The sequence below is a fragment of the Pinus tabuliformis genome, chromosome X (assembly GCF_031772625.1).
Source record: "Pinus tabuliformis cultivar Carrire ecotype Pingquan chromosome X, CPIR1, whole genome shotgun sequence".
Taxonomy (NCBI): Eukaryota; Viridiplantae; Streptophyta; class Pinopsida; order Pinales; family Pinaceae; genus Pinus; species Pinus tabuliformis.
The window spans coordinates 1,405,100,925-1,405,128,204 of NC_142308.1; the positions used below are offsets into that span (position 1 = coordinate 1,405,100,925).

Below are 27,280 nucleotides of genomic sequence, written 5' to 3' on the forward strand. Positions count from 1 at the left end.
GCGGTACCCGCTCCAAATGATGATGATTACCCACTCTATGGTCAGCCCATTTTTCTCATTTCAGCACTACAAATTTCTCATTCGCTCAATCATATCTCAATCGTGAAAGAAATGGCAAAGATGAATAATGAAGGAAAAGGTCCTATATGAGATTCAAATTCAATTTGAGATGCATGGTTTTAATTTGCATAAAGGAATAGAAATGGCAGAGAAGAACATAGCAAACCCTAAAAAAAAAATAAAAAATCACAGCAAAGAGAAATGGCTAACCCAAGCGAGGAAAAAAATTATAGTAGACAGAAAATAATGTCTAGAGCAGAGCGTAAAATAAGCCTACAATACCAGTTACCATGTGACGGAGAACGTTGATATTAAAGAATTAAAAATTCCATTGACCATATGGACAACTTTGCTTCACCACATTTTTAGAGTTGTTTGTAGCAGGGGATGATCAAGATCTAGTATCCTCCTCTATCGCATAAAAACACACATACTCTAACATCCATGTAAACACACCAAAAACTCAAAAGGGAGTAGCTGCGTTGTTTTCCAACCTGTGGCTACTCGCCCATTTCCTCTTTCTCAAATACTTGTCTCTGGAACACCGCCGAGTTGGGTTGCAGACTCACAAGCCCCGCCGATGACAGGTCCTATGAAATATTCCCATGATTCAGGGGCATCTTCTAGAGGTATTGAAAATTGATTTTTATCTATGTTATGTCTTTTTCTAGACTAACTATCTGAGAGCATTACAGTATGCAAGAAAAATTGTGACATTGTATTCTTTAGTTCAGGATTCTAGTAATTTATTTCAGGATTGTAGTAAAGCATGTGGTTCTAATGAATTTTTTTGTCACTTCGTTGTGTTCCCAGATACTATCCCTTTGATAGAGGATAGTTTTTGTCCTTGGAAAACCTTTACAGTTTGCTAGCTGTTGTATGTATATCTACTGTTCAAGTAATAGTATGCAGTTTTTATTATATATTTATATATTTGCTTTATCATTGTTCCAACTACGGGGAGTAACTTTACATTTGTTTGGCATGATGTGGTGATTTGTTAGAGTAGAATTTGGAAAGGATACAAATCTGTGCCACATTTATCTTTTGTTTACACATTCTTTATCCATCTCTGCGGCCTTTGTATGATATATCAGTTGATTTGTCAAAATGAACTCGTGTTGTTGCTCATTTCTACACTGCTGTAGTGAGTGCCATGGTTGCTATATGATGTGAACTTACCGATTATGATAGACTTGCAACCATCTATGCTGCAAAAATGAAGTATATTCTTCATTTATGAAAACATGTACAGCCTAGATAACTACCACCATGGTCTACATAGAAGGACAAGCTGCTTATTTGGAAGAAATCAACCCTTAATTATAGCAACGCCTTCAATCTGGATAAATTAGGTAGTGCACTTTCAAGAAATCATAAGTAGCATATTGAACACCTAAAACGCCAAGAACCTGGACTGGTGGTCTGCCGAGAAATCCAACTGCTTTATTGTTGGTAGACTTCTTGTATTAAATCACAAGGTGGAACTCCTACAAATAAGCTTTGCACTGCAGATGGACTTGCTGTTAAAGTTTGAACTGAGGGTTCAGGAGCTGGAAAAGTCTGTGATCTGTATGCAAGATTGTTTCGTTTCCAGCAAAATAGCATTGCAGAAGAGGAAGGGATTTGCGATTGAGATACACACCTGATAGCAGAATTGTGGGGTACCCACTCCAAATGATGATGATTACCCACTCTATGGTTGACCCATTTTTCTTGTTTCAGCACTGCAAATTTCTCATTCACTCAGTCATATCTCAATCGTGAAAGAAATGGCAAAGATGAATAATGAAGGAAAAGGTCCTATATAAGATTCAAATTTAATTTGAGATGCATGGAATTAATTTTCATAAAGGAAGAGAAATGGTAGAGAAGAACAGAGCAAACCCTCAAAAAAAAAAAAAAAATCAGAGCAAAGAGAAATGGCTAACCCAAGCTAGGAAAAAATATAGTAGACAGAAAATAATGTCCAAAGCAGAGCGCAAAATAAGCCTACAATACCAGTTACCATGTGACGGAGAATGTTGATATTAAAGAATTAAAAATTCCATTGACCATATGGACAACTTTGCTTCACCATATTTTTAGAGTTGTTTGCAGCAGGTGATGATCAAGATCTAGTATCCTCCTCTATCGCATAAAAACACACATACTCTGACATCCATGTAAACACACCAAAAACTCAAAAGGGAGTAGCTGCGTTGTTTTCCAACCTGTGGCTACTCGCCCATTTCCTCTTTTTCAAATACCTGTCTCTGGAACACCGCCGAGTTGGGTTGCAGACTCACAAGCCCCGCCGATGACAGGTCCTATGCAATCTTCCCATGCTTCAGGGGCATCTTCCAGAGGTATTGAAAATTGATTTTTATCTATGTTATGTCGTTTTCTAGACTAACTATCTGAGAGCATTACAGTATGCAAGAAAAATTGTGACATTGTATTCTTTAGTTCAGGATTCTAGTAATTTATTTCAGGATTGTAGTAAAGCATGTGGTTCTAATGAATTTTTTTGTCACTTCGTTCTGTTCCCAGATACTATCCCTTTGATAGAGGATAGTTTTTGTCCTTGGAAAACCTTTACAGTTTGCTAGCTGTTGTATGTATATCTACTGTTCAAGTAATAGTATGCAGTTTTTATTATATATTTATATATTTGCTTTATCATTGTTCCAACTACGGGCAGTAACTTAACATTTGTTTGTCATGATGTGGTGATTTGTCAGAGTAGAATTTGGAAAGGATACAACTCTGTGCCACATTATCTTTTGTTGACACATTCTTTTTCCATCTCTGCGGCCTTTGTATGACAGATCAATTGATTTGTCAAAATGAACTTGTGTTGTTGCTCATTTCTATACTGCTGTAGTGAGTGCCATGGTTTCTATATGATGTGAACTTACCGAGTATGATAGACTTGCAACCATCTATGCTGCAAAAATGAAGTATATTCTTCTCATGAAAGAAATGGCAAAGATGAATAATGAAGGAAAAGGTCCTATATGAGATTCAAATTTAATTTGAGATGCATGGAATTAATTTGCATAAAGGAAGAGAAATGGCAAAGAAGAACAGAGCAAACCCTCAAAAAAATAAAAAAAATCAGAGCAAAGAGAAATGGCTAACCCAAGCCAGGGAAAAATATAGTAGACAGAAAAGAATGTCCAAAGCAGAGCGCGAAATAAGCCTACAATACCAGTTACCATGTGACAAAGAACGTTGATATTAAAAATTCCATTGACCATATTGACAACTTTGCTTCACCATATTTTTAGAGTTGTGATGATCAAGATCTAGTATCCTCCTCAATCGCATAAAAGCACACATTGACATCCATGTGAACACACCAAAAACTCAAAAGGGAGTAGCTGCGTTGTTTTCCAACCTGTGGCTACTCACCCATTTCCTCTTTTTCAAATACCTGTCTCTGGAACACCGCCGAGTTGGGTTGCAGACTCACAAGCCCCGCCGATGACAGGTCCTATGCAATCTTCCCATGCTTCAGGGGCATCTTCCAGTGGTATTGAAAATTGATTTTTATCTATGTTATGTCTTTTTCTAGACTAACTATCTATGTTATGTTAGTTCAGGATTCTAGTAATTTATTTCAGGATTGTAGTAAAGCATGTGGTTCTAATGAATTTTTTTGTCACTTCGTTGTGTTCCCAGATACTATCCCTTTGATAGAGGATAGTTTTTGTCCTTGGAAAACCTTTACAGTTTGCTAGTTGTTGTATGTATATCTACTGTTCAAGTAATAGTATGCAGTTTTTATTATATATTTATATATTCGCTTTATCATTGTTCCAACTGTGAGGAGTAACTTTACATTTGTTTGGCATGACGTGGTGATTTGTCAGAGTAGAATTTGGAAAGGATACAAATCTGTGCCACATTTATCTTTTGTTGACACATTCTTTATCCATCTCTGCGGCCTTTGTATGACAGATCAATTGATTTGTCAAAATGAACTTGTGTTGTTGCTCATTTCTACACTGCTCTAGTGAGTGCCATGGTTGCTATATGATGTGAACTTACCGAGTATGATAGACATGCAACCATCTATGCTGCAAAAATGAAGTATATTCTTCATTTCTGAAAACATGTACAGCCTGGATAACTACCACCATGGTCTACATAGAAGGACAAGCTGCTTATTTGGCAGAAATCAACCCTTAATTATAGCAACGCCTTCAATCTGGATAAATTAGGTAGTGCACTTTCAAGAAATCATAAGTAGCATATTGAACACCTAAAACGCTAAGAACCTGGACTGGTGGTCTGCCAAGAAATCCAACTGCTTTATTGTTGGCAAACTTCTTGTATTGAATCACAAGGTGGAACTCCTACAAATAAGCTTTGCACTGCAGATGGACTTGCTGTTAAAGTTTGAACTGAGGGTTCAGGAGCTGGAAAAGTCTGTGATCTGTATGCTACATTTGCTCTTCTTTTCATTTTGGATCCATTTGGCATGGTGCTAGAACCCCATTCAAAGATTTGTTTACTGGTATTGAACCCTGATTTGGATTTCCAGTGGAATATGACTACTTGATGAATGAAACCTTGTATGACATTGTTTTGGATCCATTTGGCATGGTGCTAGAACCCCATTCAAAGATTTGTTTACTGGTATTGAACCCTGATTTGGATGTCCAGTGGAATATGACTACTTGATGAATGAAACCTTGTATGACATTGCTTAGGAGTCTCATTTATAGTATTTTTTTATTTCTGGAACACACTTGCATATTATTGCATGCACAATAGGCTCAGAGACGTAGTTAAGATGTAGGGAAGCACCTCTAGAGAAAAAATGTTGCTGCAAGTGCTTACATTATCCTGCTTTGAATCTCATGGCCTTGTTCCTAGTACGAAGGGTTGTTTAATTCTCAGAAATGCTACATTTTCTCTTCTTTTCATTTTGAATCCATTTGGCATGGTGCTAGAACCCCATTCAAAGATTTTTTTACTGGTATTGAACCCTAATTTGGTTGTCTAGTGGAATATGACACGTTCCAAAAACTGGGAGATACAATTTATATTGTTTGCATTTAACCACTAAAACAGTAGCACCCTTTTGAAGTAACATACATTTCTGGCAAGTAAATTGTCACTGTTCATATTCTATGAATTAGTTTAGGTTACTAATTTGATTGATATTGTTGGAGGTAACATTTAGTTTGATTTTAATCAACATTTGGGTTGACCAGATATCCTTTTATTTTCACAGGGACAAGTAGCAACAATACTAAGAGTCAATCACATCTTCTACGTCAAAACCTTTGAATAGGGTTTCTTCTCTGAGCAGGAACAAACTGTGGGTTCGTTAGAATTGAGTGCTTCTAGTCAACTAGAGCCTCCTAAATCCACTGATGCTGCTCTTAAAAAGGAACCTTCTGTTACAGCTCAATCTGCACTGGCAACTTCAACGACAACAACCACACATGAAAGACAACTCACAGAAGCCTCGTCTTTCACCAAGTCCTCCCAACAAGTATCTACTTCAAATGCTACAACAGACAAAACAGGTAATCCAAATATTTCTGAAGATAAAATGCCTCCAACTCAATCCTTGCTCTTCTTTTCGTTTTGGATCCATTTGGCATGGTGCTAGAACCCCATTTAAAGATTTGTTTACTGGTATTTAAACCTGATTTGGATGTCCAGTGGAATATGACTACTTGATGAATGAAACCTTGTATGGCATTGCTTAGGAGTCTCATTTATAGTATGTTTTTCTTTATGGAACACACTTGCATATTATTGCATGCACAACGTAGTTAAGATGTAGGGAAGCACTGCTCTAGAGAAAAAATGCTGCTGCAAGTGCTTAGATTATCCTACTTTGAATCTGATGGCCTTGTTCCTAGTACGAAGGGTTGTTTAATTCTCAGAAATGCTACATTTGCTCTTCTTTTCATTTTGGATCCATTTGGCATGGTGCTAGAACCCCATTCAAAGATTTGTTTACTGGTATTGAACCCTGATTTGGATGTCCAGTGGAATATGACACGTTCCAAAAACTGGGAGATACACTTTATATTGTTTTCATTTAGCCACTAAAACAGTGACACCCTTTTGAAGTAACATACATTTCTGGCAAGTAAATTGTCACTGTTCATATTCTATGAATTACTTTGGGTTACTAATTTGATTGATATAGTTGGAGGAAACATTTAGTTTGATTTTAATCAGCATTTGGGCTGACCAAATATCCTTTTATTTTCACAGGGACAAGTAGCAACGATACTAAGAGTCAATCACATCTTCTGCATCAAAACCTTTGAATAGGGTTTCTTCTCTGAGCAATATGCAGGAACAAACTGTGGGTTCATCAGAATTGAGTGCTTCTAGTCAACTAGAGCCTCCTAAATCCACTGATGCTGCTCTTGAAAAGGCACCTTCTGTTATAGCTCAATCTGCACTGGCAACTTCAACGACAACAACCACACATGAAAGAAAACTCACAGAAGCCTCGTCTTTCACCAAGTCCTCCCAACAAGTATCTGCTTCAAATGCTACAATAGACAAAACATGTAATCCAAATATTTCTGAAGATAAAAGGCCTCTAACTCAATCCTCATTGCCCAAAATGGCCTGTGTTTCAACTAGTGGACCAGGCCCAAATGGGAAAACAATCAGTGGATTCTTGTACAACTATAGCAGAGATGAGGTTAGTATAGTTTGTGTGTGCCATGGCACATTCTTGTCACCTGCAGAGTTTGTGCAGCATTCAGGTCGTACAGACCTTTCACATCCTGAAAGGCACATTGTTGTCAATCCATCTCCATCTTGAAATGAAGATGCATCAGCCCTAGAATGAAAATTTATCCAAATAAAATCTTGGATGTATACCTAAAAAAACGTTTCCCTTAAGGATTATCTCTATGTCACTTGCCCCAGAAAAGGTTTTTGAAATTGAGTGACTAGACATCGAATTTGGAAGCACTCCTCTTCTGCTCATAGAGTAGAATTTTGCTGCTAGACCTGGAAATCCCAAGATTAGGATTCACATGGCGATATTTACATGTTGGATTTTCCATTGCTCCTGGCAGAGGAGTTGATTCTAAAGTGTACAGGGCAATTGTAACAAAATGACATGAAATTCTGCTTGTAAATTTTGTTGAATGTAGCTAATATTGTTCAAACCACTGTTCACTACATATCAGCTTTTTAAACATTTTTAGCCATCACAATTCAGATCTTAAAAGTAAACTAGTACAAATTGGATTGTTATGCTAAGACATATATATCTTTCACATACTAACAAATAATATATACACCAACCATGTACTGGATTGATAGGTTGATTTTAAAGTTTACAAGGAAATTGTAACAAAATGAGATGAAAGTCTTTCAAAAAACCACATAGTAAATAAATATACATAATAGATGAATATATCTTTTAATTTAATGATTATATTTTCCAACAATGGCACTCAAAACCACATAGTAAATAAATATACATAATAGAGGAATATATGTTTTTCTTATGAGTATTATGTATTTTGAGTATTGATTGGTCTATATTGGTCAATTTTAATGGACTACCCTTCCTAGAACTCACCATATACAGAATGCTCACAGTTAACTCATGCAAGTGTATAAAGACTTCTTAAGAAAAGGAACACATCATTATTGCTCCAAAATTCTCTGTAGAGCCAACTTTTCATTTCCGTCATTAATTGAGAGTACCTATTTCTTGAGTCTCTGGTGTCTTCTACAGACATAGTCTTCACCTCTATCATTTTATTGGATTCCCTAAGTTCTCTTAAATCTTCCATTTTCAGGGAACTGCAACCATAGATTTTTATTATTTGAAGTGTTTTCAAATCGAAATAACTCTTTGGAAATACCTTCAATGCTGAGCATTTTACTATGATGAATATTTCAAGTACTGGCATTGCTCCTTCCTTTACGATTGGCAACTCTTATAATTCATGCAACCCAACAATTGAAAATATCTTCAATAAAGAAAATGCCTCCTTGTCACCGAATTCCTGAGGAAACTTCTTTAATCTAGAGCATTCAATTATTTCTAATCGCTGCAGATTGTTGAGCTGAGGAAACTTCTTTAATTTAGAGCATTCAATTATTTCTAATCGCTGCAGATTGTTGAGCTTATGCAGATGTGAAAGTTCTTCCAACATATTACACTTGTATAATATAAGACTAGTTCCATTCTAACCAAGTCACGACACTCCATATACAGTTTTCTCAACTTTGACATATTATTCATGTCACTCGGCAGAGATCTCACCTTTGTGAGCTCTAACATGAGGGTGTTCATTTCAATCATATTCCCTAATGTGCCTTCCCTAGTAACGCCCCCATTGTTTGTTAAATGGAGCTTGGTGAGTTGCTTTAAGTTGGCCAGATTGATAATGTTGGCCACTTTTTTCCATTTCTTGGGCTCACCTTTTTCCCATAGATTGGTGCATCCATACATTGTCAAACCTTGCAAAGAGGTGAGCCTTGAGATGCTGCAAGGTAGATACTGCAAATGACCACATTTATCCATGGCTAGATGCCTTAAAGATTTCAAATTATGAAGGCCGAACAGTAATTCCATGATTCTAGAGCGGCTCAGATCAAGGATCTCCAGGTTTCCAAGATTTGTAAGAGATGCAGGTAGAAAGTTGATGGGCATACCTGATAAAAAGAGGCATCTTAGCTGTTTCAAACACCCCACACTCTCTGGTAATGACTGCAATGACGTCCCACTCAATTCTAGAACCTTAAGAGAGACAATACTCCCAATAACCCATTTTGGAATTTTTGTTAAACATTTGTTACCATCTATTAACAATGAACATAGTTCTGGAACTCTCATTGACTCAGGGAGCGAACTCAGTTCGTTACTACTCAACAAAATCCGACTGCATCCGGAACATTCATTTTCATTCAACGTGCTCAAATCCTGACCCACACGGCAAAAGAAAGTTTCTTCGGCCTCGGCAACATGGATTCCCAAATCGCGCAAGAGGTTGTGTATCCTGCAGAAGACTACGCACCCATCAATGTTTCTCACGATGGGTTCAATCAAACAACGATCTGCCAAAAGGTTGAGATAAACCCCTCCCAGTGCGGATGGGTTGTAGCTAAGTTGATGGCGATCTTTTCTTGCCAGCAACCCTTCTCCCACCCACAATGGAATCACATGGTTGGCATGAATAATTTGGTGTTCTGCAAATGTTGCAGCCATGTATAGAAAGAATAATTGCAAATGAATATTCTCCTTACCTAGTGCATCGTAACTCAAGCTTAGACAAGCATCGAGGCTATGGTCATTTGGCAGTCTCTGAGCGGTCCATTTCCACTGTAGTGGATCAGTACACCCTGCCATTGTCCTCCCTACAACTTTTAGTGCCAGGGGAAGCTCACAGTTAACTCATGGGATAAATCTATGCTTTATCTTCTTTTCAATGACCATTTACATTTATGCCTTATGACGTTTCCTTTTCTTTGATTTGGCTTGTCAAGGTGCTTTCCCTATTGTTTTTCCTCTTGCAACATGCTTTTGAGATGATCCACTTCCTTCTTTGCTTCATCAAGTTCATGATACTTTTATGGCATTTGTAGTTTTTTTATTTGATATTCTAGATGGATGATTTCAACTATAGCATATCTCCAATTATTATAATACTTTGTCTTCTCGACCTTCAAATCTTCATGTTCCCTATAAAGACTATTATGCATACCTATGATCAAATCCCTATCCCGTTCCACCCTTTTAAGTTTGTCTTTTAGGGAATTGATATCTTCTTCAAGATCAAAAACCATCTTATCTTCAATTGTAGTCTCCACCAATCAACTCTAAATGCTACAGATCTACCTTCAAGCAATTAAGATTTCAAGAAGGACTTGTGCTTATACCAATTTTTGGAAATATTGAGAAGGGGGTGAATCATTATTTCCCTTATTTTTGAGAATTGGTTAGTTTATACTTTTAAACATTTATAGAAATAAAAGAAATAAGAAACACGATCACATCAATACACAAGGTATGTTGCTCAACAAGCTTTGTTTATGTATGACTTACATACAAATTTACCAATTGAACTGGAAAGAAGTACAAGATTCCCCAAGGGGTTTTACCAGCAAAGCTAGAAGGAAGCAAATGATTCATAAGTAATTTTGGGCTCCCATAACAGGGACAATGATCCAACTACAACAAGTTTCTCCTCATTGAGTTGCAGCCTGTGCAGCTTCATCTCATTACCATTGTTGTCAATTGTTGTTATTGTTGTTCACCACTAATGTTGCTACCACCACTGCTCCAAATGTCCACGGTCATTGTTGTTACTAGTGCTGCTACTATCAACCACCATTATTGTTGTTATCACTATTATTTTTATTGCACATTAACTTAGTCATTCACCATCACAATATTCTTAAGCACTTACTAGCTGCAACTTTGTCTCAATATCCAACTCACACTAACATTATGTACAAATTTCAAGTTAGGAAAATATATCAAACTACTACAAAGTGATGTGTCTAGTGAAAAATAAAATATTGATCATGAAACAAGGCTAATACACATTTCAATGGAAAGGTCTACAAAGTTGAAACTCAAATTGTTGCAAGTGATAATGAAACTGCTGCAAATATTGCTCTGTAACCCACACACTAAAACCCTTATGTGAATACCCTTCATGAGACTGAATTTTTTGCTTGTCTCAACTCACAAAGTATGTATCTTCAACAAGTGTAAATTGTTCACCTGACTGCTTTACATCATAATATGGTCAACAAACCTGAGGATCTACATAGGTCGGCTTGACTCCTTTTGTAGGGCCACAAGAATATGTATTAATTCCAACTAATTCAAGTCATATAAGTTTTAGAAACAAGCCATTATATTACCTTTAACCATTCACTTCTTTAAGATAGATTGAGGCATTGGTTGCTTCTATTAGGTCAATGGTCTTGGATACTTGTTTGTTGGTCCTCAACCTATAGGGAGATAGAATTGTTGTCCTATTCTAAGCATAACTACAACTCTCAGTTTGGCGTGCCCAAGGAAGCTATCCAAACATCAATTCCATATATGTCTTTAAAGTTTGAGTAAACCCTCACTGTTACAAAACTGCTAACAACTAAATTCTTATTGTTGTACTTCTAAAACAAGAAGTGATCCCTTATGTAACAACCGCAGGTTCATTTTATGTGTAAATAAATTAAACCAAGGTCACAAGACACGTATAGTGGGCATCACTTGTGGTTAATTAATGGCTATGGAAATTGGCAAAGGAAAAGAGGCAATAAATGACAATTTAATGTGAGAAATAAATGAAAATAGGAGAAAAGGAAGATGAAGAGACACAAATATGCATGCAAGGGAAATTAGAGAGAAAATAAGGGAAAATGAAGAAAAAAAAGAAAAGGAAAGGAAAAGACTAGACATCAATGATAAAAAGGCATCACAGAAATAGTTCACAACTTTTGTCAGTTCTAGTTTTGATCACTTTCCAAAATAGAGCTCTAAGAGAAAAGAGAGGAAGCACTTGGACACAAGCATGTAAAGGACAAGCAAGGAAAACAAGGGAGCACAAGGAAAATGTTGGAAAAGAAACTACAACAAGAGGAAATTGCAAGTAATAGGTTGCATGTGTGATTTCATTGCTGAGATTTGGATGCATGGTACATGCATTTGGTTATTTGGTTGCTTTGTTGTCATTGGCATGGGATTTTCTTGGATTGACAGTGGTTTTCAGCCTTGCCTTTCCATTTCCTGGATAGCCATGGTGTTGTGGGTTCCTTGTTTGTTTAAGCTTTGGATGGTCAGTAGACTTTGGATCCGTGTGAGGTGGTCTCAGGAAATTCCTAAGGGTCAAGGGTGGAGATGGGCTTTATCCTGGAACTCTTGACGGATAGGTGGAGACAGTAAAATTCCTTTGGGTATGGTGAAGAAAGTTGGAGGCATCCAAGCTTGTTGGTGTTAGCGATTTATGGACCGGTTTAGGTGAAATCATTGTGGTTGAGGTTTGAGGTGGTTTGGCCTCTGGAAAACCTAGCTGGTTATGTTTTGATTTATCCCATGAGATCCCACATTCATACTTGGAATATGGCACGGGGTGATTGGATGAAAGAGAGATTTGGTTCATCCCAATCTATGGTCGGGTGGTACGTGGAAGTCCCTAACTTGGTTTCCATTTACATATGTTAATATGAGTTATTTCCTTATTGTGACCAATGAGCACATGCATTGGTTATTGTACTGATTTTTTGATTAATTTGTCATGGATTTATTCTCATTATATGTTGGTTATAGGCCTACTTAAATAATGTGCTCTAGTTATGGATGTTATTCATGATTCGATAAGTTATTGAATGGTTATGTGAATGCATGGGCTAAAAAGTGTTGTTGTAGCTAGTTTGAGAGGGCATTGAGCCTTCTTGATGATTCCTTAATGAAGTTAAGGAGACATTGAACAAATATGCATTCATGACCTATAGTTACTATGTTTACAATGTGTTTGATGAAATGTTCTCATGTGTTTGGAAACTTCTGAGCAAGATCTAGCCTTAGTACTTATCATATAGACTTGTCATCACCTTAAACTTAATTCTCTAAAGTTTTTGGTTGTTCCGATTAATGGTTTGTAGGCTAGCCCTTAAAATGTGGCACTAATTTCGTGGCCGCATGCATGGAATTGAGAAATTTCAATTACAACCACATGGGGGGAGGTTTGTGGGTGTGGATGGACCCTTCCAACTGTACTCACATCAGTTTATGCATGTGGTTGAGTTATGAGCTCAGTTAAAAAGAAGTTATAGCTCAGGGTCTGAGCACCAGGGCTTGTGGTCTAACACCTAGGTGATCTGATATCTCTGATAGGTTTCAACAAGTTTCCAGTTATTAGACCCCACTTCCATAACTAGAACTTGGATGTTGGGTCACATCATAGTAACTCTAAGATCATGTTTACCTAGAGAGCTTGTTAAAGAAAGTAAATGTGAGATGGGGTGGTTACACATTACAATCAGATGTACTATAAGACAAATAGTTGCAAGATATGAAGACTTGTTTCACTGTTGTAGAATGAATGGAGACAACGAAACCAGGTAGTCTTACTCAAATCAAGATTTCAGAAGAAATAAAGGTTTTTTCTCAAATCATCAACCTTTGTATGGGAGTCTTTAAAAATACTAGGATGTTTCTAATTCTTCAATTGTTTTGCATCTCTTCGTTTGTTTGCAGTGGATATAGACTTAGATCTTCAATTACAATTTCACCTTCAATTTCAGCAATATATGCAAACACAACATGGCTTCAACAATAATAAGTTTTTTTAGCAAATATGAATGGCATCTATGTATTAATCACAACCTTGTAACACCACCAACATCATGAAAGGCAAAATCCTTCCATATGACATTCACCCTTTTTGCAATGATAGAAGAATGTGACGTACCAAGCATAAACCAATTTTTGAGAAATCATTGCCTTTATACTATAGTCTCTCTAATATAGATCTCTAAGCAATAAAAATGAAGTCGAAACAATATATTTATCATAAGTTCACAATATTGGCTTTTCGTGTGCACCATCAATCCAAATTCGTGTCATGTAAACTTGGGAAGCCACTGAACAAAGATGAGTCAAAAAGAGAGGATGTCATGCGTCGGACAAGGGTCACAATTAATATTCAAATCTCAACCAATTGCACAGGTGATACACAACATCCAATTTTGAAAGCTTCACATCATCATTTCAGAGATTCAACTCGCATTACAAGAGGCCATAGTGAAATTATAAATAGAGAACAGAATACTTGCAAGAAATAGAATGTGAGATCAACAAAACTTCGTTTCCCAAGACCACGATGTTGAGAGTTCAGAGCTCAATCAATTGATAACACCATAAAACTTGTCCAAAAACAACAATGCTAGCCTCAAAGAAACAATGGAAGCTTCAAGGCATAAAACGTGTTACAAAAGGAAAGGTCGTAGATAAGAATTGGATCAATGTCAAACATTCCATAGGGCTGAAAGCTCATTGATGGATTTGCAAATGCTCCAATGACCTCAACTTCTTCAACATTCTTAAGGCTCCAAATTCCCTAAGGGAGGGCCGCAAGCATAGGCTTAAATTATTCCTTCAAGAATGTGTGAGTTTCACCTACAAGAAGAAAGAATCCCAACAAAACCCTATAAACCAAATCCAAATGACACCCACAAGTTCAAACCCTTCTCATCTAATCCAATACCGCTCAACATGGTCGAGGATGTATTTCAGAGATCAAGTTACTTAGATACAGATTGGAGAGTAAACATCCTTACTTTTTATTAGAAAAGAATATACCTTTGAAGGGCAGGGTGACCTGTGCCTTTTGGAGGGAAGTCATATGATTTTGAATTTTAAATTTTGAGCCCAAAGCCAACTTCACTTTTTATTTTAAAATCTTTCCCTCCAAATTGAAATTAAAATTTTATCTTCCCTCTAAGGTTTGATCATTAAAAATTTGGGGTTTATTAATTAAAATTTCTCCCATATAAAGTTATCCTTCTTTACATAATGAAGAGTGCCATGGACTCCAATAAATAACAATGCCCCTTCCTCAAGTCATCTTTAAGGAGACTAACTAGTATAATGTTGCCACATCATCACTATTTGGGGATTTTGGCCACAAGATTGGTGCACCATTTTGATTAAGCATGTCTCTCAAACTGTGAAGGCCCACAATACGTTTTGCGTGTCGATGGAATCAGCATAACAAGTAGAATCCACAGGAGAGGGTTTTCAAGACAAACTCAGTGATATGCATCATCAAAATTTCCAACAAGTGCGGAGTATGCCCATCATCCAGGAAATCTAAACCCTAGAGCTAGGGTTTCACCAATGCATCATCTCATCCATACATATCAGCATGTCAAGGACATCAATGACAACATCCTTCTCCTACTACCACTTTGACATCAATAACAACATGCTCAACAAATATCAAATGTAAAGTGAATACCACCATCAAATCCTCATCAGTTTTAAACCATTATGAAGGTATAGATACAACTTTAGCAGGAATGCTTCAAAAGTCACCACTACAAAAATATAACCTCTTAGATATGATTTCTACAAGTCTATTATAAGAAGTGGGAGGAAACTTGTTTGTCTTCAACCTTCCTGCATAGTTGGGTTCACATACATAAATCTTACACACCACCTCTACTTAAACCACCAACAATGACACATTTAACAAATGTGCATCACTAAAAATTGTTATCATTAACATGTAAATGACAAGGAGTACACTACTTGTTTTAGTCTATTAAAACAAGATAAAGTCCACAACAAATTGCAATACTTTCTAAACAAAATTTATGCAATTGCAATGAAAACCAATGCTTCTAAAGAATTAACCAATAATTTGTGTGTAGTTATAAATAGTAAGACATTATCACCCACCATCTATATATAATAAACCAAATAAGATCATGTCTAACAGCACCACAAAATCTTAGTTTCAAAGTGCATATATACCAGTTTTAACAACATATGCGTAAGCATACACCATGACTTCAACATTACCTATGTGTTGACTTTCAACATTCCTTTCACACATTCAAAATCATAAAAGTCAACATTCACATGAATACAAGCATGACTCTTCTCTTCCACGATTCTTATAAAAACTCGAGCACACTAGGTTTTTCAGCTTTATAATCCTTACCAGTCATATAACTTACCTAATTTTTGCATATTAATATGTATGTAAATTATAGTGGTTTTACATATTAATATGTATGTAAATTATAGTGGTTTTACAGCGCCAACAAATGGCGTTGAGTAAGTCCACTAGGCAAGCTAACCAATGCCCTCCTAAGAAAATTTAATTTCCATTGATGAAAGCACCGATGCATAAGTGGTGACTGCAATCATTGCCCATGGGTCATTTTCAAACTTCCCCCAATTTCTCACTCATTGCTCCAATATGAATTATATAATATCACCATAATGGAAGAGGTGAGTGTCAAGGCAAATGATGCCACAAAAGGTAATTGATCCAAAGTCAGAATTGTGATTGATGGAGCGGCAGAATCAATCTCCAGACCAAGTTGTGCATCTATGGTCCCCTTCTACCACAGGAAAAACAGAGTTACAAAAGCATGTGGGGTTGAAGTGGTGTGCACATAAATTGAGGAGAATCTATAGGTGTATCAACCAATTCAGTAGATGTTGGGTGAAACACTGACCAATAAAAGTAAACCAATAAAGGGAACCCTAATCAGAGCAAGAAACCTAACCCTAGTGCAACAAACGAATGGCAAATGGAGCCCTAGTGGGAACACAAAGGCACTGGTCGCGAGTATCAGGTAACATGGTGGGTTGTCACTTCTGAGGTTGACTGAAATGTCTGCTTATTTTTGTCTCTTCCTTGCATGCTAGGGCGGCTATTACAGGAAACCTGGCTCATGCCCATGTTATAAATGTGCGACACTCGATCTCTCAAATGATTCATTCGTGGAAGAAATTAGAAACAGCTGTGAGTTCAGAAACAGAAGAGAAGAAAAATCTATGCAGGGTTGTTCTAGTTCGATAGCTCGCTTCACAAATTTATATATCTCTGTGTTGTGAGAGCTGAAGTCTATCATGGCGGCCTGGACTTCTAATTTTCTCTTTCGACTGCATGTTTTGTTTGTGGTGTTACTGTTTCTGTGTTGCCTAACTCTGGCAAGGCCTTTCAATTCGCCAGGCAAGTGATATATACTTTTCTCATAAGTAAAATATAGTGACTCTCTTTTCATATACAAAATCTTCTGTGCTTGCTCTATTAAAGAACCAGAGTCATCATATAACTGTACTGATTGTTGTCGTTGTGATCGTTTCAGTAAGTGATGGCAGAATAACAGGAGCAAATATGGTGGCTGAAAATTGGAACACTAAGGTGGGTTTTGAAATTTTGAATTTTTTTGAGTTTGAGTTATAAGTTTCTCATAATTTTGGTGATAAACATTTTATTACTGGTAGATCCGTCTTATTCCATTTTTCACAGTTATAGTGAGCATAAATTAATCAGCAGTTGTAGATTTATAAGCTTAATTTATTTGCAGGGATTATCAGGAAAAGGATGGAGCCTGGAAGAAGGAAAAGAAAATGGCGGTGGAAGGATTCTTGAAAGCAGCGTAATGGACTACGACTACGGAGAGGCCAACCCGAGGCATGACCCCACGAAGGGGAATAATAAATGGGGAGGTGGCGGTGGCAGGAAGCCACCAGTTAGACCTGGAAAAGAGCCATGAATAACTTGGTTCAAGAAATTTATAGCATGCCTATTGTACATGTACAAATATTTAGCAGCTGCCATATCTCACTTCTTTATCCATGGCAGCACAGAAGTAGAGAGTGAAGTAGAGAGTGTAGTTTTATGAGGATTGAAGCTAGCATGAACCTTAGCTGTAGAAATTTCTAAATATTATAGTGGTAAATTTTTGAAAAAATAATGTTTTTAGTATTTTGAAATGAAATGAAATGATATTTTATAGTTTATTAGATTAAAAAGAGTTTATGAGATTATTGGCTCTTTGATTTTGGTCTTTTAAAATTCAATATTTCTCTAGGACTATTAATTTTGTTTTTTCCTCATTTTACAATTCAATTTTTTTATTATTCAAATTAATGATGAACTGACTTAACGTTCCAATAATCCAACAATCCCCTCACTAAAACAAATACTAAAAAACAATTACTAAAATATTCTTATCCCTTTTTAACTGATTATGAACCTTCAATCATATTTTACATATTGTTCTAATCATTTCTACCGTTTAGATATTTAAATAAATGGTCTGATTTGAAATGGTAAGACAATTGAGATTGTGATTAAGTTTTTTCCCTAAATGTTCCACAGAGTGCCCACTAAATTTCTGCTGGTCTGAATGGCAATGGCAAGACAATAACTCTATAAAATATTGCAGTCATCCGTTGCTTTCTCACTCATAAAAAAAATGTGTTTTAAGATATTTTTCTTCTTTTGAAATATATCTGATATGGACCAGCATGCCTTTCTCGCAGGGATGGGGATTTAAAGTTCAGACCTATGAAAAAAGCCCCCTCCATCCCAAACCAAAACCAGTTGAGAAATGTAACTAAATTTTAATTTCAGACTCAAGAGAATAGATACCGACCATGCTAATGGGTTGTATGGGTTGCAGTGTCATGTAACAACGAATCTAAAGATGAATAAATTGGCACAGGCGTTATTACTTGATATCATGAGGTGATGAGAGTTATATGATGTCTACTCAAGGCTCCCAGGATCGAATTTTGTCTTTTGAGAACAAATTAAATCATTTTCAAATATCTAACAATATTAAATATAATTTTTGAGCTAAAGTTTTGTATTTTAGAATGACTTAATAATAATTTGAAATAATTCAAAAATTAAAACTAGTTTAAGTAGAATGGTTTAATAATTCAAATGAAGAAAGACAACTATCACAATTATCGCAATAGGATTGTTAAGATTCAAATTTTGAATTAGAAGTTAGTTAATTAACTAAATAGAAATAGATTCAGATTTCAAATTAGAAGTTAGTTAAATAATTAAATAAATAATATAAATTTTTATTTAAAAAATATAACTTATTTAATAAATTTTATGATAAGTTTAAAACAAAAAAATATTATTAAATTTTAAAATATAATATTTTTAATAAAAAAAATAAAATCTAATATCTTGTTTTCAATATTAATATAGACAATTTTTTCATGTTTGCCTAGCAATGTAATTTTTGTTTGTATATTTTACATTTTTTTTTTCAATCAGTGATGAAGGTATTAACAATTTATTGTGTTGGATTTTAGTGATCATTTATCTCTAAATACATACTATATATTCGAATGAATAATTTTTAATTTGAAAAAAATTGGACAATATACATGTTAAAGACCTTAGTCTCTGTAACAACAATACCTTCTAATCATTTTTTTCTGAGTTTATCTTGAATTTTAAATAACTTCTAATAAACTCGATAACATAACAATCTTAAAGATACAAATTAAAAAAAAAAACCACACTCACTATTTCTTTTCAAAACTATTATTCCTTTGTAAACTTAATTTAAAATGCTTTTCTAATTTGAAAACCTATTTATTTAAAAACCTTTTCTAATAAATATATATATATATATATGGGTGCAATCATACCAGCATTAATGCACCGGATCCCATCAGAACTCCGCAGTTAAGCGCTCTTGGGCTAGAGTAGTACTGGGATGGGTGACCTCCCGGGAAGTCCTAGTGTTGCACCCTCCCCCCTTTAACAGAGGAAAAATATATATATATATATTTAGAAAATATCTAAAATCCCATAAAATCAATCACTCTTTAAAAAATTAAGACTTGGTTACAAATTAAAACAGTGTTACAAATCAACACACTGTCACAGATTCTTCCTTTCCCCTTTTCTCCTCTTTTTAGACCCTTGAAAGTAAAAAATGAAATTGAAAATTTATACTTTCCTATTCCACTATGATTTTTCATTTTCTCCGAGTATAACCCATCACACCACTATCTATTCTGTCTAGGTAAACTACCCATCATGGAGACATCTTATCATGAATTAACTACTTATTCTGAAAACCGGATCGAATTTCATCAAATAATAAGGTATTTGTATCGAAGAATTTTATGATCATTGCTAATAATTTTATTTTTTTTAAGTTTGGGTGGAAATATAATTTCACATCAAAATTTGCTTTCACAAAACACTCAATCATCATCTATCCAAACCCTCTGAACCAACAACTTATTACTATTTAACTAACTTACAAACCATCTCACTGGTCAAATCACCCCATCACCATTTATCCAAAACACTTAAACCAATAAAATTAGGCTATCACTATTAATATTTTAAGTAACTTACCAACCATCTCACTTGTCAAATAATAGAGCTAGTTACTGACTATAGTCCAATCACCCCCACCATTTATCCAAAACACTTAAACCAATAAAATTAGGCTATCACTATTAATATCTTAAGTAACTTACAAACCATCTCACTTGTCAAATAATAGAGCTAGTTACTGACTATAAGAAATAGCAGACAAGGATGGAGCACATCAGGGAGAAGGATATAGAAACACAGGTCCCAACATAGACAAAAGATAAAGCGACAACCCATCGGTCTGCATTGCTCGCTGACTGCCTGCTGTTACTGGAAAACCGAAGCTGTTGAGCATCTAAACGCCCTGTGAAAGTCATCGATCACTGTTTACGAGATGCTTTGATGTTATCGAGTGTCACCTACACTAAACAAAAGTGATTTGGTTGTCTCTCCTCGCGTGACAGATAAATTACTAGTGGGATCCCACTCAAATCACAATACACAATTAATACATCTTGATACAATTATTTAACCAGATATTTGTTAAATCCATTAATTTACTCTGTGATGGAGACAGCCTTTGGACCACCAACATGCAGCCCGCAGGATCCACCATGTAAATGACCGCCTTCTGTCGGTGATTGGTCTGTCACTGAGGAAGAAATTGAACCCAACAAAAGCAGCTTCAGAGAATGTCCAAGGATGGCCTGGCTCCAAAGCCATTACGGTAATAAAAATCGACCGAACAATCAGTGTGGACAGCAAGTGGAGTGCCATGTTTTTATTATTGTCTGAGGTATTAATGCCGTGGTTTAAATGCTCTAAGGCTCTGGTATATTTTTCCAGTTAATGTGGCCATGTTTTTTAATTGTGTGAGGTATTAATGCTGTGCTAAGTTTATTTAGGCGAAGCTCAAGAGACCATGGTTCAAATCTCATTGAGTGTATGATCTGCTGTGATGGCGGCTCGAGAGATTCCCCCCTGGTTTAAATGTTCTAAGGCAGTATATTTTTCCAGTTAATTGATTATATTTTTAGATTAATTTTAAATTTTGAAAGTTATAAGAAGTTTTTTTTCCAGTGGGTTGAAATTTAGGGTTATGATATGTTTTTCTCTCCATAGTCCCGGTTATAATAAAGGGAAATTGAACTTGAGTTCACATTTTTCCGATTAACCAATTGAACTGCTCAAAGACTGGTATATCTTTTTACATGTAATTAAATATATATTTTTAGATTCATTTTTATTACAAATTGGTAAAAAATTATTATAACTATAAATTTGAGTTATAAAATTTCCATAATTTGAATGTTACATTTTTTTTTCAAGTGATATTGGTCTATTTCTAAAATGCCATGGAATGAAAGAGTTTGTCATCATATTGAAGATGAAAACCACTTATGTGTGATTGTTCATCTTACCATCACATTAGATATAATTTTCAAAATATTTGTGATACTACCAACTTTCTTAGATCTTTTAATTTATCAAAACTATAATGATATCATAACACTACGCATTTACTCACTTTAAAAATAAAAGCATACAAATTAAATATTAAGAATTCAAATCAATCTTACTTTTTTAAGGTTTAATAAATTATACACATTTTAATAAAAGTTGATCATCATCTTCATTAATATATTTAAATTCTCGTTTTAAATTATTAAAAATAAATTCTCGTTTTAAATTATTAAAAATAAAAATGATGTAAAACTATTTATTAAAAAAAAATAAACTTAAAAATTTGATAAATAAGAATATTTATTGAAAAAAAAATTAAACTCAATTCATATAAATATTAATATAAATTTTAGTAAAGATAGTCTATTATCATCATTAATATATCTAAAATCTTATTTATTTATTACATAATTTAAATAAATTAATTAATTAAAATTAAAATAACTCATATTATAAATAAATCTTTGGAATTAATCACATCAAACTCAACCCATATTAATTATTTATATTAATTATTTTCCCAACCCAAACACTTTCTTTGTTACTAAATATTTCAGAAAAAATCAAAATTTGTGGATTCGTTTGTCTGATAACTGCAACTATCTTCTGTATGTTGTGGATTCCTTTCTCTTCGATTGATTAGTACAAGGTTCTCAACATTGATTTTATATATATTCATTAATATAATCATATTATTTAATAAAAGTTGAGGATGTTCCTGTCACGTGATTACCTATCACGTACTTTAAAGGTGGGTTTACCATTACGATGGCTCGAAAAGGCTTAATTTCAAAAGACTTTGCAAAGAAAGTCTCAATAAAATTTGGCAAAACAATATATTTGAGAGTGGAGATTTTTTAGATGTAGATTTATTTTTAAAAATAAATTGTATATTTGATTAACTTTGTCCTATGTTTCAGATAAGGTTAAAGAAAACTTGCTTAAAGTATGAATGTATTTTGTAATTCATCAGACAAGGTACCTTATATCCAAAGATGAAACCATGGTTAAAAATATATAAATTACAAATTAAATATAGTTTTCTACCTTTTATATCTAAAGAAAAATGTACATGTTACTAAATTATGATTAAGTTAGCTTAAGTGTTTTATGATTATTTTTTAATATAATTTGTTTAGGGTATGGTAGAATTTAGATTAGTAGAATATGAGTTATGTGTTGGATTATATTAATGAAGTATAATTTATGTGTTAATATTTTAGGTTTTCTTTACATTTTTCAATGTGTCTAATAATTCTAGTTAAAATCAAGAGTTTATAGTAAAGAACAACATGTTTCTTATTTCAACTTCTCAATGCATGTGACTTATACACGTACATGACACCAACTCAAAAGATAATTGAACACATCCACACATTTTACTTTGAGAATGATTCATTTTTTTATTAATGTCATGCCATGAGGTTAGGTGCAATCGTCTAAATAAGCAAGCAAGTTTGTTTAGCATTGCATGTTCCCTTATCACCCTCATTTTCATGACATTGACTAAAGGATCACCTCTATTTTCATTTGGCCTTCTTGAATCATGTATAAATATATAATCATTATATTTAAATATCATTTTTTTTCATTTAGTAAAGAAAATAGAAATTGAGTTGAGTAATAAAGCATATAGAGAGTTCTAACATAACCTTATTGTAACAAGTTCGATAGTGTAGGTTTTGGAAACACCACAACGACTTCAACCTTGTCGTAAGTTTCATTGACCTACTCAACCATTGGCTGCAAAGGTGAAATCACCGTGGATCCTTGAGCAACTGCAGTAGAGATCGGTTATTAGGAAACATATTAAAGCTTAACAAATTTCTCCCATTTAGAATTCGATACCCATTACATATGTGTATGTTTTTTTTAGCCAATATAAGCTCTGACCTGAATTTATACTTGGGAGTGTGTATTTGTTGAATTATCTTATCGAGAAGTGTTGGAATACTAAAATCTCTAAGGAGAGAATCCACCACCAATTGACTCAAAACAACTTCTTCCCTGGTAGAAGGAAGGCCTCCAAATTTTTCCTTTATTTTCCTTAAGGCCTCTGCATAAACATGTTCTCCTATAGCCAACCGTTATTGGTCCAAAGGGAAGGAATACCAAATCATTGTATAAGATTTCATTTGATCTAGAACTTATCAGTGACTTCCTTAACCTTGGAAATTTGGTTATTCATCTATTGCACAATGTTATAGCTCCAAATCTCACTCTTATGGTTTGTGATGCTGCACTCATGGCCTAGGGCAACCCCTCCTTCCAGACCTGGTCCCAAAATTTAAAAAACGGTGTCTTATCCCTTATACACGACATTGCCCTGAGTTAAACGCGTGTATACGCGGGTAGGCATATACCCAACCCGCGTATATGTATTAAAAAACTTAAAAAAATATAAAACTCCTTAATTTCAGGCGGAGATCGCGGGTTTTACCTGCTGATCACCTGTTAGTGCCCGTGGCCCAACTATTCCCAACCAACTCCCAACTAAAAAACTACTTTGGGAGAGGTATAAAAAGACCTCAATGGGAAGGCCTAAAGGAAGAGAGAAGAGAGAGAAAGGTTATTATGCTGAGATTTTTCCCCTAACCAGGTCTGAAGACCCTTGTGCCTTCTGCACTTCCCCCATTTGTACAGGAAACCCTTGTTTCCTTGTGTGTTGATGTTCATCCACTACTTGTGACATCATGGAGTAAGTCATGGAAGGAGTTTGTTAAAGGCTTGAGGCTGGACAAATCCAGAAGGAAGCTTTTCTTGGAGCCTGCGAAAGGTGACTCAGGGGAAATTATTCCTTTTCTGTACTTTATTTGTCTATAATAAAAGAAACACACGTCTTGGTTCCTGATTGTTAAACTTACATGGACAACGAAACAGATGGAAAGATAAATCAGTGATTGCATTTTTATTAACAATAGATATAGTACATTTATAGTACACATATGTGACTCTTGGGATTCAGATCCCAAGGTCTCTTGGACTGCTTTGTCCATTCAACTTCCACGCTAACCCTTTAGGATTAGGTGTCCAACATTCCCCCCCTTAATCCGAAGGGTTATGTATGAGTCCAAGAAGAGAGCTGTAATACAAAATGTGCAAAAAATGCATGGCAGCACTAGGCTGAATGTGCTCTATGAAATGTTGGTAAAAAAGGGCGGTGGTTTAAGGATGACCACCAACACTGGAACGCTTAGTGCAGTTCCCGGAACTCTTCCATAACTGGCAAGAAACTGAAGTTTTCTGCTAGAGGAAGTGATCCTATTGTTTTAAAGAGGGAAACCTTCAACCATAAAAGGGAGGTCTCACCCCGCATAAAAGGTAAAACTTCAACCTGAAAAGGGAAGTCTCAACCTGTGATGGTTTAAGGATAACCAACAACTCTGGAATGCTTAATGCAATTCCTGGAACTCTTCCAAAGTTGGCAAGAAGCTGGAGTCTTCTGCTAGAGGAAGTGTTCTCAATTTGTGTTCACGGGCATCTTTGTCTCTGGCTACAACTCTGAAACTGGTGTGGCAGGTTGTGGCTCAGGCTCGCTTGATGTGGCTTTGAAGCTTGTAGATGACCATCATTTCCCCCCCTGTCAGATACAAGGTGAGATGATGGAGAAAACTCGGCTGCAAGACTGTTCAATACTCTGGAACAAGTTCTGACATGTGTTTGGAATATCTTCTTGGCTGTTGATGCCCATTGCCAAGAAGCGATCCATCCAAGATGAATCTTTGTTCTTGCAGGACGTTTGTTTTTGAAGCATCTGTGTGAAGAATGGCTGGTTTTATGACAGTGCTCACATGGATGAAGATCAAAACAGTGATCTTTCACATGGCCAACTCGATCACAGTGTTGGCATTTCACGATTTGTTGTTTTTGTTGTTGTTGTTGTTGCTGTAGAAGAGGGGCAGAGTCTGGAACAGCTGAAGCTGAACTGTCATGAGGAGCAGTTGAACTGTCATAAATGAATCCAGCACTCTGAAACTGAATGGGCTTGGCATAGTCTGGAATATGAAAGGACAAGTCCTTGTCATATCCAAGACCAGTTCTGTGCTTGTTGTGGACAAGCTGTTCCCAAGGTCTGATGATGGGCTTGGGAAGTGCAGACTGAGTTTCTGCATCTGCATATACAACTGCTGCTTTGTTTGAATGAACGGTAACATTATTAACATGCTGCTGATGGGTGGTTGTCTCAATGTTCTGAACAAAAACAGGTTCAGAATGGTGTCTATTTTGATGTAGCTCTTCTTGCTGTAGCTGAGATTCAAGCTGTAAAAATTCGATCTTTTCTTGTGCATCATGCAGGCAGGTCTGAATGTCACAAAGAGTGTCTTTGCTAATTTGTAATGTGTCATCAACAGTAGATAATATCAGAGTTTTAAGGAGCTGTAATACTTCACTGGTTCTGGCCATTTTCTTCTTCAATGTCTGATTTACACCTTAACAAACTGATTACTACTCAATGCAGAAAAATAATATCTGAGCAAGAGGCTAGAGATCCACATCAACCACTGGCAGAAATTGGTAGCACTGCTTTTCTGCTCTATCAGCTCTAGGTTGATATTTATGTGTTTCTGCTGAAAGATGACCCAAAGTTTTGATTCCAGTTCCAAAAACTCAATGCACTTATCCAAAATTCAACATAATATGGCAAGGAATTTAATATGGCATTCAACGCTATTTACCAACACAAAAACCAACTTACAAAACAAATATACGTATGCAGAGTCATGCAACGCACAGTCTTCTTATATATGAGCCAATATACCATCCTCCAGCACACCGTTAACATATGTCATGGAATTCACGGATTTTAAAGAGAGGCATATGGTCTTCAACAGTCAACATAACATTCAAGGTTTTCATCCTTCAAAAAGAACTTGTACAATTATCCAGCAGATTTTTACAATTGGAATGCTTGCATTTGAATATAGCCCCATGGGCCAGCGAAACATTAAATACACTCTCTGTTCTGTGAAATCCTGAAAACCACTTTCCTAGTTTAACTGTCTTTTGAGGAAATTACTATATATCTCCAACCTATATGTCATTCTTTTGCTGGTGCCGTTCTCTATGAAGGCGACTATTGTACAATTGGCCCACTTTAATAACGCTACCAGTTCCACTGGGATATTGGTGTCGGTGACAATGCTATGGGGGGGCCATATTCTGTAACACATTCATTCCAGCACACGGCAAAAAAAAACTGGTTTTGAGATTACTGGTGGCCACAAGGAGAATACCAAATATAGTCAAAAACCTTCCTATCCATACATTATGTATCAGAAAATCCGATTTTTAAACATTCGGACTTTCATCACTGTTCCCTTTTTTAACTTGATTCGTCACCTCGGAACGCGAGGTAACCCAGCGCATTCAATATATATCACCAGAAGCAATGTGTCCAAAAACAGTGGAAGAAACCCTCCATAAGCTCTTTCCAGCCTGCCTTGACGCTTCAATAGCTGCAAGAGTTCTTTTCGTGACAGCAAAACTAATGCACAGCTCTAGCAGTTTGTTACAAACTAAACACAGACCTTATTAACTTGTGTTTTTCGGTGAACAGAAGCGGCAATACCACGCAGAGGCAAATACAAACTTTTAACAAATGTTGGTCGGCCTTCTCTTCACATTTCGACTCTCCATGACGTGATCTTTTCGAACCAACGATTTTCTATATATTAAATAATCCCTTCGCTGTCGTTCTCGTTGAAGAAGAAACAAACATATTCCTCGCTCAGTCACTTAGGAGAATCAGAAACTGTCCCCCTCTCCTACAGGCCGTAACATCAAACATTTTCACAGTAATTCAAACTTGAATTTGGCAATGGAACATACACCATGCAACAGCGCTCATCTTGGGAAGGTCTTGAAATCAATTCGGCCACTTTATAAAGACTGCTACAGGTACAACATCAATTCGTTCCTTTTCC

At 35.6% G+C, this 27,280-nt stretch overlaps 1 long non-coding RNA gene and 1 other non-coding gene across 2 annotated transcripts; both read left to right on the forward strand.

Moving 5' to 3' along the window:
• Positions 1-16,883: 16,883 nt before the first annotated feature.
• LOC149145283 (uncharacterized) lies at positions 16,884-17,408 on the forward strand. Its single transcript, XR_016264141.1, has 2 exons — positions 16,884-16,949; positions 17,116-17,408. It is a non-coding gene; the product is annotated as an uncharacterized LOC149145283 (long non-coding RNA).
• Positions 17,409-19,196: 1,788 nt separating this feature from the next.
• LOC149145284 (5S ribosomal RNA) lies at positions 19,197-19,315 on the forward strand. The gene has a single exon (XR_016265337.1). It is a non-coding gene; the product is annotated as a 5S ribosomal RNA (ribosomal RNA).
• The last annotated feature ends 7,965 nt before the right edge of the window (positions 19,316-27,280 follow it).